The following is a 14,747-nucleotide window of genomic DNA, read 5'->3' as shown; positions in this document are numbered from 1 at the left end:
ATTCGTACTGTTTTTACCTACTTTTCATATCAGGATTATAAGAGCCGTGAAAAATAAATCATGGAACTATTTCTGTTCTCTGAACTGGTTTGGATGAGATAGGCGTGATCTGGCCTTTAAGGGTCAGCAAAAATTTGCTTGTGAAATTATTCAAGCATGATATTTCTTTGTGGTAGAATTTATTGCTTAGATGGTTTGGGGGACCTGATTTTATGTGATTAAAAAAACCCAGTGGATGGTCGTTTCCTAAAGCTTAAAAAATGTACTGTACTTTTTATACTGCCAAAAATGTGCTCAAATGTTTAATTAAAGCTTTTAAGTAATTTTGAAAAGTAAAAGAGTTGAGAATTGACTGACTCCAGTGGGCGCATTTCCGGATCCACCTTACTGACCTCCGGGGTGTACTCAGTCTACTTGCCCACTTTGTTTCTCGAAATCCCTCTACTCTCCTCTCTTGAATTCCTCACCGTCCTATTTTTTTGGATTTTCTCCTGCTCTCCTGGACTCTCGGAACCCATCTTCTTTTAGGCTCCTTTTACTCAGCATCTGAACTCCTGTGCTGCTTCTTGGTCACTCTTAAACCTTCTAGGTATCTCTTCTCTCCATTGCTTCTCAAACCGCCTAGATGGTGATGATGTCCCAGTTTTGATCTCCAGCACAAACCTCTCTGCTGAGTTCCCATCTCAGAAGAATATCCCCAATTTAGAAGGTACAAAACATGACTTGCTTCCTGCCCCCTAAAACAATTCCAGTATTAACTGTATGTGTTGGACATTCTCCGTCTGCAGCTTCATATCCACTCTCGACCTCCGTGGCGTGCATCCACAGATGGACTGGATTCCAGCTTCTGTTCTGGGTCCATCAGGGGAAGGCACTGGCAGCAGATTGGAGGGCTGTGGGAGAGGAACACTGGGATACTGGGTCCCCTGACTCCCTCGGAGGCTGGCAGGTTTGCTGGAGGCTGCATTTGGTGTAGAAAGGTCACGGTTTTTACGGGGCATCCGTCTGTGGCTGTGGCTACAACTCTACTGTCTCTGAGTTCCTTGCCCTTTTCAGGGCTGAGGACGGTGATGGCTCCTGGCGTGGCTGGTGCCAGGCCCCTCACTATCGCTGTGGGCTTTCTTAACTCTGCCACATTTTTGTAATTAGTTCCTTCATTCCACATTCCTCAGTTACCTTGTTTGAATGCAGCCTCTGTTTACTGCCAAGACCCTGGCTGATGGGATGGCCCAGCCACAGTAAATCACCACCACCTCTCTGGTTGCTCCGGACAGAAAACAGCATCATCATCCCATCTGTTCACCTCCCACCCCGATCCGCCCCATCGATGCTGCTTCCTACACACATCCTGAAATGAGCCATTTATCTCCTCATGGGGACTCTTTACCGGTCTCCCCATTTTCACTCTTGCCTCTTTCAGTCTATTCACTGCATAGCAGACAAAGTCATCTTTTGAAAACAGAAGTCACATCATAGTTCTTCACTGCTTAAAACTCACTAATGGTGTTCTCTTAGATTCTGAGTAAAATCCAAGTTCCTCGTCACAGACCTACAAGGCTTTGTACAATCGGACCTCTACCTGCCTCTCCAAATTCACCTCACACCGCCCTCCAGCTTGTCCCTTGATGCTCCAGGCACACCGTTCTCCCATTGCTCCTTGAACGTGGTGACCCATTCATGCCTCAGGACCTTTGTTCATGCTTTTCCCTTTAAAGGGAACCTGTGATCCCCTACACCGAACGGTGGTACTCTGCTCTGTGCACGCGCCTGTGTATCCTTCATGTTTCAGATGACGCATCATTTCCCCAGAGAGGCCTTAGGACGATCCTATCCAGTTAGCTTACGTGTTCCACCTCGCCCACATCCATTATTTCCTGTCATTGCACCCTGTTGATGCCTCTAGATTATATTACAAGAAAAATTGTTCAGGGTAACAGCCTTTTCTACTTGTCTCTGTTCTTCCTAGTTTTCTGTCTTCTTCGTTCAACTATAAACTTTCTGTGACATGCTTATATTCTATTCACTGCCATGTGCGCAGTTTTTAATACAGCTCTTTGTATTCTGTATTCTGGTACACAATTGAGTCTGATAAATATTTGTTCAATGCATAGAGACTTAAAATATCCAAGTAGGGGAAAAAACAGTGTTTTCCTTAAGAGGTTCAACAACAAACGGCAATGGAAACTGAAAAGATGAGTTTCTTAACAAAAAAGAGAGAGATTTCTTAATGAGAGAGAGAGACAGAGAGAGAAATAGACTATATATGTATTTTCTCTTTTTCCCCTTGAAGGAATGATCAACACTTAGATGTTCTTAGCCTGTTGAGGATTCAGGAAAACCACTTAGCTGCAGAGGAAATTTCAATTACACAATGGAGATTAAAGTTTCAGCACTTGGGAATAATTACAAAGATGTTTTCCATTACAAATGCTCAAGAAAAAAGAAAAAAAAAGACATGAAAACCCAATGGAAAAGCATTTCAAATGGTAATCAAATTATTACCTTTATTGCAATCACAGAAAAATTATTTCAGAGCCTCAGATCTTTGGTCTGAGGCCTGAAGACTAATCACTTAACAATGTGGTCAAAAAGTCAAGAATCCAAAAAAACAAAACACTTGGATTGGGCAGGGGTATTTTAAATCATCATGCTATTACTAGAACCATTGGATGAAGGGGTGATGTCTGGCTAATTATCCAAACATGCAGCAATGTCTTCTCTTCTGAGACCATTTGGTATTTGTACAATGAACTTACCACTTAGCGTGCTCAGTCTTCAACTACAATGATTTTTGTATGTGTCTGCACTTTATTCCTCACTGCTAGGTGATAAATTTTGTGGCTAAGGATGTGTTTGAAACTTCTTTTATTGTGTAAATAATCTTCCGGAGGGCTGTCGTGAACATCTATTCATCTTGCTACTCAGAATCACTCCCATTTCCTTGGATAAAATATTGACCATAATTTTCCTCCAGGGAAGCCCCTCAACCCCTGCTCTTGAGTAACGAGATTTGATGACCTTAATCCCACTGCTAGTTTAAAACAACAAGCATGTTTCCTCTCCCAGGCCACAGTAATCGGATGGGCATATGATCCCACATCAGGAAATGTTTTTAAATGGTTCTGGGAGAAACACTCTCTTTTTCCCACCAGGCGTGAATGATGAAGTGTATTGGAAGCCATCTTGGAAGCAGTCAGGAGAGAGCCTCCTGGAGGTGGAGCCAGCACTCAGAGAAACAAGAAATCTGGGTCCCACTCACACATCTGAAAAGAATTAATTCTTGGATACATATAATGCTTAAGTAAACTCACTTTAGAAAAACTCAAGACAGTTTTGGGTTGGGAGGTCTGTCTACTGCAACCAAAACAATTCTTGTATACAGCAGGCACTTTATTATTTATTGCTTTTGACTCATTTTTATAAATTCCTTCTTCATTTTCAAGCATCCTACAAAGACCTGAAAAATTTCTCTCAATTTGATTAAAATGGAAAACTAAATCTCTGCCATGATGAATGTTCCTTAGTTCTTCTGGAGCAAACACTTCTGTTTGAAATGCTGAAAATTATTTTTTAATATATTGCTATTTCCAGGCCATTCCTGGTGTCTGAAAAACTGTCCCTCTGATATTTCTGAGGAAAAAAAAGTAAACCTCTGAATTTTATACCCATTTAAAATTAGAGGTATTTACTAATTCTGAAGAAACTTCAGAAAATTAGAAGTACATTTCCTTGTTTGTGTCAACAACTGTGTTTGAAATCAGGTCAATGTAGTTTGATACTGTGCCTTATAAAATAAAAGAGGCTAATGCTATTTCAAAACTAGAATGGATTTTTCAGAATTGAAAAGCAGTACATGTTTTGTTTAACATTAAATGATTGAAATGTGTTAATGAAAAATGAAAAATGACTTGGAATCCCATCCCCAGAGATAATCACTGATATGTTAACATGTATCTTTCTAGACAATTTCTCTATGTAGAGATTTTGTTTTTGTTAAATTAGGAAAATGAAATAATCCTAATTATATTCTCTGTATTCTTTTTTCATTTAATAATAATAATAACAATGTGACAGAATTTCCATGTCAACGTATGTAAGGACAATAATTTTGATGACTACTTAGTATTCCATTATATGGATATACCATAGTATGTTTTTCAAACTCCTCCCTTGTTAAGGAACATTCCAATTGATTCCCTAACTTTAGTATTTGAAATGAGGTTGATAAATCATCATGTATATATGTAAGATTTTAAGAATAAAATTCAAGAAGCACTCAATGCAGGCACTTGAAAATTCAAGACATATTGCCAAATCACCTTCCAAAAAGGCTGCCTGATTCAGTTCTCTGGGGCACCTTGGCTTCCTGCCACGTGACTTCCCAGCATTCAGCAGGAACGCCCCAGCCGGTGCTCAAGGTGCAGCAAGGTTCCAGGAGAACAGACAGAATGGGGCAAAGCCTCTTGGTACTAGATTCAGAACTGGGACTGTGGTACATTTGCCTCATCCTACTTGTTGACGCAAATCATAAGTTCTGGTGAGATTCAAGGGGTGGGAAAAGAGACGTTGCCACTTACGCAAGGAGCTGCAAATCTACATTGCAAGGGGGTGTGGACACAGGGAGAGAATAATTGTTTTGTTTTTGTTTTTTCCCAAACAGTCTACTATTTGTGCTTTCTTTGCATCAATATATAATGACACCAAAACTTCCATCTGGCTCTTTTGAAACAAATTCCTATTTTGGAAAAGATTTAGATTTCCTTTTCCCTCAATATGAAGGGTAGATCATGATAGATTTATTTCTCTGTTTCTTGGGTTAATAGAAGCCTAAGTTTATTGTCTTCTATGAACTGTGTCCTTTTTCAGGCATACCAGTTTCCATTTCAGGTTAACTGACGTGAGATTTCCCAAATCAGTTTTTGCCTCGCTCACTAAAATCTATCTTAGTTCTGAATTTCTTCCTATACATATTTTGAAAGTTAGAATTGCTGGGGAAAAGTGATTTTTTTCCAATTAAAATGCACTTTGCTTATTATTTTCTAAGTTCTGATAACAGTATATGTAACTCCCAGTGGGGAAAACTTTCTCCTTCAGTTGAATTTTCCTGGCACTATGTCCAGAAAATTTCCTTTAAATATTTTCCCTACACATTTCCCTAATGCTGAGATCCTGGAGTTCAGAATAGAAGGAAAAACAAAAACAAAATCCTACATGCTAAAAATTCATATATCCCGTTTTGAATATGAGATCTCCTACTACAAGGACAATTTGAAGAGATATATAGTCACATGAATAAGCCACATGCTTTTCTTTTTGTCTGTCCTGATGCTTAAGCAGTGTAAATTGTGAGTTGTTAAATAGTCCAGCTACCTCTAGGCAAGGTACCAGCTCTCAGTATTTCTCAGCATCACTCATTTGCTCACCACGTATCAGATGCTGTGAAAGGCACTAGGGATACGCAAGAAGCCAGTCAGACACTGTCCCTGCTGTCACGTGGTTTACGTTCACTGTAAGATCCAGATAATTAAGCAGATGATTATAATAACGTGCTCAGAATATCCTTGACTGAATTTCAGCTTCTAGTGTTGGCTCCTTTTGTAACATTGGAAAGTAACTACCGGAGATCATCTCAAGTTAGAAGAAAATATTTATTCTATTATTTTTTGCTTAGCTTTGGGGCAATGTAGGGAGTGAAGGGTAATTCCACCTGTCTGTGACATATGTTTATGTTGCTGCCTGAATGCTCCCTTGGGGTCAGAGGGCTTACCCGAGTTCACGATCCCCCTTATTTATAAATGCTCAGGCCTTCCTCCTGTTTCAAAGTGCACGGTTTTCATCTTGCAAAACGCTGGCCGGAACAGAATGAATGATCTGGAATAAAGAGTCAGCATGACCTTCTGTCTCGCTTAATAGCTTGAAAGATTCACTTTGCAAAGCTAAGCACAAAACGGCCTTCCTCAAAGAGATTTTTCTGTATTAGGGGGTTTAAATATGTATTTCCTGAGAAGACAGTAAATTTCTCTGAATTCCACCTTCTGAAAGCTTGAATCACTTTCTTTAAAAGTAAAAACAAACAAACAAAAAAAAGGGAGAACTGCCTACTTTTCCTAGATACCTGCTAATATGAAAGGAATCTAACGTCTACCATGCTTGTTCTAGGAACCCTGGTGAAAGCTTTAATATTCTGTGCAGAGTTTGGTGGCAGAGATGCACTAGGTATGACGCCCTAGCTCCCAGCCATTATTGTTTTGAAGCATTGCAAGAGGTCTTATCTTTTACTTTGGCTTTAATATCATTTTTTAAATCTTCGCTTTTAAAACTGAAGCTAAGAATTCTGCTCTGCTCTGGTTTCAGGTACCACATGCTTCTGGATGCCAGGCTTTCAGCAACTACAAATTTAAAACGTATAGTAAATCACTCAACAAAACCCAGACTTGTAGTATGAGTCTGCTTAGAGTCTAGATTCCTGGGGATGGGAGTTGGATGAGTGGGTTTAAACATCAAATGATGCTGGATTAGCCAATCCTGGTGTTCACCTGTGCTTTGTCAAACCCTCCTCTCGCACGGCTCAGTGACGCCTCGGCCCCACCCCATAAGTGGTCCAGCTGAACACTCCAATCTCATCACCAAGTCATTGCTCAGCCTCTTTCCTCCCCCAGCACAGGCCTTCTTTGGGTTCTGAGTCTCCTGGGTGGGGGTGAAGAGGGTTCAGCCTTGTGAGCCACCGAGTTCCTGTCTTGACTTTCAGTTCTACCAATGTAGTGAGCAGCCACAGAAGATATGAAGATGAAGGAGCATCACCATGTTCCAGCAAAACTCCGTTTACAAAGATGCGTGATGGGCTGCGTCTGGCCCGCAGGCTGTGGTTTGCGGACCCCTGTCCCAGAGCCTCTCCCATGAGGTCTGCTGTGTCAGCATCCCGCAGGGAGGAGAGGGGAGCGCCCAGCTCTCTGCACCAAGAGGTGGACTCGGGACCAGATGCCTCTCTTCTCTCTCCCGACACCATCCTCTCTCCTCGCCCCCTCCCCAAGGTTTCTGCCTGTTTTGACTGCAGAGGAGCTGGGCAGGAGGGAGTTTCAGCGAGGGGAGCAGAACCCTTGGAATATCTCTCGATTACCCTACCGTGCGTGTCCAGAGCCCGGCTGCCCACAGTTCTCTTGAGAATGCAGGGAAATGGAGGCTTCTCTGTCTCACTCTCAGGTCTGAGTCTTGAGCATGTTGAAAGCCCCACTCAGCCTCCTGTGACACTCTCCGTCTGTCACCATGTTGCATTCTGTGGGCCGGTGATTTTAAGAATGAAGGTGATTCAGGAATGAAGAAACACAGTCATGTCTCATCAAGGACAATTGACTTTGTCCCAGTCTCAGCCTATCACACTTGACAAAATTCTAATAATTCCTGCATTCCAGAGTACATTCCAGTGTTGCCCCAAATACTGACTTTCTAAAAAATGCAATTGAAGTTCCTTTTGCTTTGCTGAGATAGAGGGTTTTTTGTTGTTTTTAGTTGACCTCAGCATTGGCCTGGGAGGTTGGCGTGACCAGTATCCAGACTGACATTTTTAACTTTCCTCTCCTTCTTAATGAGTAAATCTGTCCCTTCATCCTGTTCCATTTCAAGTAATTTCCCTGCCTCCATAGTAACTCTTGTTAGACTTACTTTTGTGGTTTTACTTTCCCTAAAGGCGTATTTTCTCATCAGCCGAAGTCTAACCTCTGTCGGAAAAGACTGTCCCCCACTTCTGGAGCAGGGCGCCTCCTATCTCGTGTCCAGCTCTCAGACCTCGGGTCCCTGACCTGATGGCCTCACGTGCGGCCCAAGCAGTCTGCTCTCCGCCTCTACTTACTAGGTCTTCAGGCCCCACCGTGGGCCACACCATTTTCCATCCGGGAGACACAAACATGAAGACCTAATTCCGGCCTTCAGGTGGCTCACAGTCCAGAGAAGCAGCAAGATAAATATCTAAACAAGCCACTGCCCTGGGGGCAACTGGTTCTCTTCTTGGTGGACAGTAGGCGCCAACGCCTGCAAACTGAGCACCCTCAGAACCGGATGGGAGAGTCAGGCTGTGTGCTTGGCCCTGTCCACGACGAGGACAGACACGGCGCTGTGAGCGGTGACTCATGGCACAGCCCACTCGCATCATGCCCTTCAGAGGTGCTGGCCCTGCCCCACTCCAGGGGGCCAGGCAAGCCCTCTTCTCCCTCTTCTGGTTCTCAGCATGGGCCCTGGAGGAGATTTCAGGGCTCTGCTGGCCTTGTGTCCACCAAGATAGAGAACAGAAATGGAAAATGATCAGAGTTGTGCAGACCCCTCCCAGGGTTTGGATCGTCCTGTATTAGATCTTGTAGGGAAAAAAATACAAAAATCCTGCCCCCAAAAAGGTGGAGATGGTTCATTTTCTGTTCTGTGTCTTGTACTGCAATCTGAAAAATTGAAAAGAAAAAATAATCATGAATAAAGAAACAGCAGAACTGTGACAAATTTTTATGCATTCATCAAGCTACGATCTTTAAAGAACCTAAACATATGCAAAAATAGCTCAATAATCCAGAGAAACAAAAAAGGTCAGGGATCTGATGGTCATACACCGCATTTTTCTCCTTTTCTTCTATAAAATGAAAAATGAAAACTTAGAAAGGTGGGTATAGCTCAGTGGTAGAACATGTGCTTAGCATGCACGAGGCCTTGGTTTCAATCCCCAGTCCCTCCATTAAATGAATGAATGAATGAATGAATGAATAAATAAATAAATAATAAAGTAAATGAGCAAAGGTTAAAAAAAAGAAAATTTATAATATCTGTAAGTCTTGAATAGGAAAATCTAAATATGGAGAAATTAGCTTTCATTATCATTGAGGCTTATTTTAAGATTTGGTAGAAACCTAGGTTTGTAAAATTATACCCAGGGCTGACATGTTCCAAAGCTAACAAAAATTCCAAATTCTTTTTCCCAAATTGAGATGCGCTTTCCTAAATGATGGTGAGTAAAGATGAGTTTTACCAAGTGTGCGTGCAGACTTGTGTCACTTCACACGAGAATGCACTCATCTATCGCTTACAACCTGTTTAGTAGGAGAGACAGAAGGCACAGAGAAGGAACAACTGAATCATTTTTGTGGCCGACATCATCGCCGGCAGTGGTCCGCCAGAGTACCTAAGTTCTGAGAGAAGATGGAAGATGGGAGGGCGACTAAGTTTGTTGGAGGAGGGTTTTGAGTGAGGGACTTATATTTCCAATCTTTGCTGTTTTATGAGCTATATTATGATGAACCTGTCAATGTTTGTGTTTCGTTTTCTCAGGACAAATGCCCCCAATTATAACTAGTAAGCCCAGTGGGTATCAAGGGAATAAACATTTTTAGAGATTTTGATAGATATTGGAGGGTAATTTCTAATTGCTTCCTAAGAAGATTATATACATTTAGACTCCTCACCCCCAGAAGTGTGTAAGGGGCCCATCTCACAAACATTTAAACAGCATTAATAATTACTTTTTAAAAATTCTGTGACATTGGTGAAAATATCCAGTTTTTTCTTTGCATTTCTTGACAGTGATATAAACACTTTATCATACATCTGTTAGTCATTTTTGTATTCTTTTTACCAACCAGCTATTTCTTTTAGTATTTTCTTTAGTATTTTTCCTCCATCGATGAATTAAAAAAACAGCAAAACAATAACTCCTAAACGAATCTGCTGTGTCATTTTGTAACATTACACCGATCAGCAAACCTGAGATGAAAGGTATGGTTCTTAGGACAGACTGAGAAGTGATGTTCATCAAGACAGGTAAAAAGACAGTCTTGGAACAGGACGCAGTTCTGGAATGGGCGTGTGCTAGAGCGCTAGTGGAAACACTGAGGGGTGTGAGTGCCAGCTCACTGCTGAGATATGTCTGCATGTTATCCCCAAATACAGTCAAAAGCCTTGCTTTACCCAAGGGGCTTCACTTTTAAAAGTTAGTTCTAAGGTCTAGCAGGATCCACAGAGTGCATTCTCCTGTGAAGTGACACAAGTCTGCACGCACACTTGGTAAAACTCATCTTTACTCACCATCATTTAGGAAAGCGCATCTCAATTTGGGAAAAAGAATTTGGAATTTTTGTTAGCTTTGGAACATGTCAGCCCTGGGTATAATTTTACAAACCTAGGTTTCTACCAAATCTTAAAATAAGCCTCAATGTTAATGAAAGCTAATTTCTCCATATTTAGATTTTCCCATTCAAGATGTACAGATATTATACATTTTTGGTTTTAATTTTATAGAGGAAAAGGGGGAAATGCAGTGTTTGACCATCAGATCTGTGGATTATTGAGCTATTTTTGTATATGTTCGGGTTCTTTAAAGATCGTAGCTCGATGCATAAAAACTTGTCACAATTCTGTTGTTTTTTCATTCATGATTACTTTTTCTTTTCAACTTTTGAAATTGTAGCACAATACACCGAACAGAAAAGTTACCATCTCAACCGTGTGTGAGTGTGCAGTTCAATGGTATTAAATACGTCCATAACGTTGTATAATTTTCAGCGCTCAAGAGCTCTTTTCATCTGGTAAGAACTATCCATCGCAAGAACTCTTTTCATCTTGTAAAACTGAAAACTCTGTACCAGTCAAATCATAACTCTTCATCTCTCCTTCCCCAGCCTCCGCAACCATTCTACTTTCTGTCTACAATTTTGACTCTTCTGTATAACTCATGTAGGTGGTATCATAAAATATTTGTCTTTTGTGTCTGGGTTCAGTCACTTAGCATAATGTCCTCAAGGTTCATCCGTACTGTAGAATATTGCACGATTTCCTTCCCTCTTAAAGCTGACTAGCATCCTCTTGTTTATAAATACCATATTTTGCTTATCTATTCATCCACTGGCACACACTTGGTTGCGTCCACATTTTAGCTATTGTGAATAATACTCCTATGAACATGAGTGTCCAGATATCTCTTTAAGGCCTTGCTTTCAATTCTTTGGGGTACAGACTCAAAACTGGAATTGCGGAACTCTGTGGTAATTCTGTTTTTAACTTTTTGTGGAACACCATACTGTGTTCCACGGCAGGTGCACCATTTTACGTTCCCACCAAGTGTGCATAATGGAGTTTCTAAATATTTGTGATTTTTCAGATGTGCTTTGTGTGTTGCCTTCTAACTTAATTCTGTTGTGATCCCGGAACACAGTCTACCTAATATCAATCCTTATAAGTGTCCTGAACGTTTGTATGACTCAGCATATGACTTACATTGAAATGTGTTCCGGGTGCTCTTGAAAAGAAGACGTATTCTGTTGGTGTTGATTTTGGTGTTCTCTAAATTGCAGTGAGGTCAGGATGACTGACAGCGTTGTTCCTGTCTTCTGTGTCCTTACTGATTCCTGTGCATTCGTTCTATCAGTTACTGAAGGCAGGGTGTTGAAAGGTGCAACTACTAGTTGTAAAGTTTTTCATTTCTCTTTCCAGTTCTGTCAGTTTTTGCTTCATGTATTTTGAAACATTCTTATTATACTAATAACACGTTTAAGATTGTTATGTGTTGGATTATTTGACCCCTTTATTTTTATGAAACATTTCTTTTTTCTTTAGAAATATTTGTTCTGATGCCTACTTTTCCTGAATTTTATGTAAACGCATTATCTTTCCTATGGTTATAGTTTAAATGGTCTATTCTTTCTATCCTTTTACATTTAAAGTATCTGTATGTCTATATTTAAGATGCACTTATTTTATACAATATGCAGTTATGCCTGCTTTTATCCAATCCACTATTCCTGCTTTTTAATTGGCCTCTTAGACTATGAGCATTTCATGTAATTTTCAAAGTGCTCACATTAAATCTTGCTTATATTTTCTATTTTCCCATCCATTCTATGCTCCTTTCTTTTCCTATTTTTTCTGCCTTCTTTTGGATTCATTGCATACTTTTCAGAGTTCCATTTATTGCCTCTGTGACTTACCTTTCCTTTCCCTCCATCAGTAGTTTCTGTAGCGTTAATATTAACACTTGGCATGGTGTAAGTTTCAAATGCTATTACATCACTTTCTATGTGATGAAGGAATTTAACAACCAAAATCCTTCTCCTCCGTCCTTCCTGCCCTTTTTGCTATGTACATTTCCCTTCTACACATTTTGTTATCTCCACAATTCATCGTTCTTATGTTGTCTTTAATAATCCGACTATCTTTTAAAGATATTTAAAACAAGAAAAAAAGTCTTATATTTATCTACCTCTTTATCATATTCAAACATCCATTACTCTGTGTAGGTCTTCTCCCCCTCTAGTGTCATTTTTTTTCTGTCTGAAGAACTTCCTTGAATATTTTTTGAAGTGCAAGTCTGCTGGGGACTAACTCTCTCAACTTGGTTTTCCCTTAAAATATCTACTTTTACAAAATAAAATTTACAAGGATGTTTTCGCTGGATGTAGAATTTCGCATTAGCACTCTTTTTTTCCCTTCAGTAATTTAATGAAGCCTTTCAGCTGTCTTCTGGTTTGCCGCATTTTTATGAGAAGGCAGGAGTCGTTCTTAGCTTTGTTGCCCAGTATGTAATGTGCCACTGCTTCTTGGCTGCTTTCATGATTTTTCTCTTTATTACTGATTTTCACCAAATTGGTTACAATGTGGTTTCATAGTCTCCAGAAGTTGGGGGAAATGTCAACGATTATGCCTTCAGTGGTTTATCTGCTAGCCCTTCCTTCTCCGACCTCGACTCTAATCACTTGTATGTTGCATTATTGGATATTGTTCCACAGACAAAGAAGATCTGTTTGTTTTCTGTTTTTTTTAATCTTTCCACTTTTTGCAGTGCAATTTACATAATTTCTATTGTTGTGTTTTCCAGTTCACCAACCTTTCCTTCTGTAATTTCTAATTTGTTGTTAAGTCTACCCAATGATTTTTTTAAACTTCAGATATTGTATTTTTCATGTCTAAAGGATGCATTTAGTTCTTTTTTTTAGACCTTTCATCTCTTTCCCCATTAGGTTTGTTTTCTTTGAAATTATTGAACATGCTTATAATATAAATTTGAATGCTAGTTCCATCATTTATGACATTTCTTAGTTTATTTCTATTGACTAATTTTTCTTCCAGTTCTGAGTTACATTTTCCTACTTCCTGGCATGTCTAGCAATTTTTGATGGGAATTTTGATAGGACCTTATTAATGTTAATTTGATGGGTGGTGTGGTCTGCCTTTAAAAAAGTATTGAACTTTATCAGGCAGTGAGTTTAGTTGCTTGAAAGGTCAGCTCAGTCTTTTCAAGGCTTGTTTTTGATGCTTTCTTATTGTAATTCTGGCATCGTCCTTATTCCAGGAGCAGATTCGTACTATTACCAAGGTATGACCCCCCCTGGGTCTCTATTTGATGCTCTAATTTTCTGAGATCTCTTCACCATGGCTGAGTGAAACCTGGACTGCCACAACAGGAGCCTATGCAGAATTACACTTCATTGCCATGTTCCTGGCATAATTTGGGGTAGAATGGGAGAATTTTTAGACTTGAGTAATTTGTTTCTGCATTTGGGACTCTTCCACATCCCCAAACGTCCTGCTAGCCTACACTGTTACCTAAGGCTCACGTGATTTCTCCCTGTTCTCCCAAAATCTTTTTATCTATGGCAGGCCTGCTCTGTGTCTGCCACCCTCAGGAAGGATGCTGTTCCAGCTCCTCATTCGCTGTAAACAGCCTGGTCTTCTTTGGAATTCCGTTCATCCAGTATTACTATGCCTAACGCTCTTTGTTAGAGCGGGTTAGAGAAATATTATTTTGGAAGGGGTGTTTCTTTGTTATCATGGGCCAAAGAGACATGATTTTCTACACCCTAATTAAGCAGAAGTCTTCAAAATTCTCTTTTTAGGTTTTTATTTTAATAATGGGTTTCAATCACTGGAATAAATTACTGCACGAATGCAAATATGTCCAAATGGAGGTGATGCATTGCTGGCTACACTTGTAACATTATAATATTTTTACATTATTTTTTATCCTTCTTATTTATGTACAGTATTTGTCTTGTAATTTAATCTGTGTCCTCTGATGTGACTCAGTTATGTTGTAGACTGATCTGAAAGGAACAAGGAGAGGTTTATATATATTTTTGTACATGTCCATTTCTTAGCCAGTGTTTGTATAAACACATATACACGTGCACAAGTGCCCACATACACGCAGACAAAAATCTGCTTAAACCCCATTGAAATTCTTCAAATGGAAGATCCTTCAATGTGTTAGAAAATTTTATATCCAAAGAGCGTTGTTATAGGTGACACACATTTCCTGCAGTAAAACTACACGGCAATGGAAACATTTCAAAACATCCATTTTCAAGATGCTCTTCCCATGTAACAAATTTCTTTTGAAAAGAAGCAGTTGCTTTCTCTCTTTAAAAAAAAATAATTTTTTTCCCCTGAAGGGTAGACTGTTTTTTCTCTTTTTTTTTTCCTTTATAAAACATCATCTGGCCTGCAGTGCTGCAGCAATCTCCGAATTGACCGAGCTTGTTTAAGGCTCTCTCCAGTCCCTGTTTCCACAATGACTCACCTAAAATAAACCTGAGCCAGCCCCCACTCCGTCTCCCTCTGATTCGCAGTTGGCTTCAGGAGGAGTGCTAACCTCCTTAGCATGTGTAAAACCCTTCACAGATGCTCCAAATCATTTCCAAACGTCCCTAGTTACGTAGGGTGGGTTCCAGCCTTCCTGCCTCGTGGCTCCTCCCTGGGCGGGGAGCCACTCCCAGGTCTTGGCA

Source organism: Vicugna pacos, chromosome 11, assembly GCF_048564905.1.
Source record: "Vicugna pacos chromosome 11, VicPac4, whole genome shotgun sequence".
Classification (NCBI taxonomy): Eukaryota; Metazoa; Chordata; class Mammalia; order Artiodactyla; family Camelidae; genus Vicugna; species Vicugna pacos.
This window is presented reverse-complemented; position numbering follows the sequence as displayed.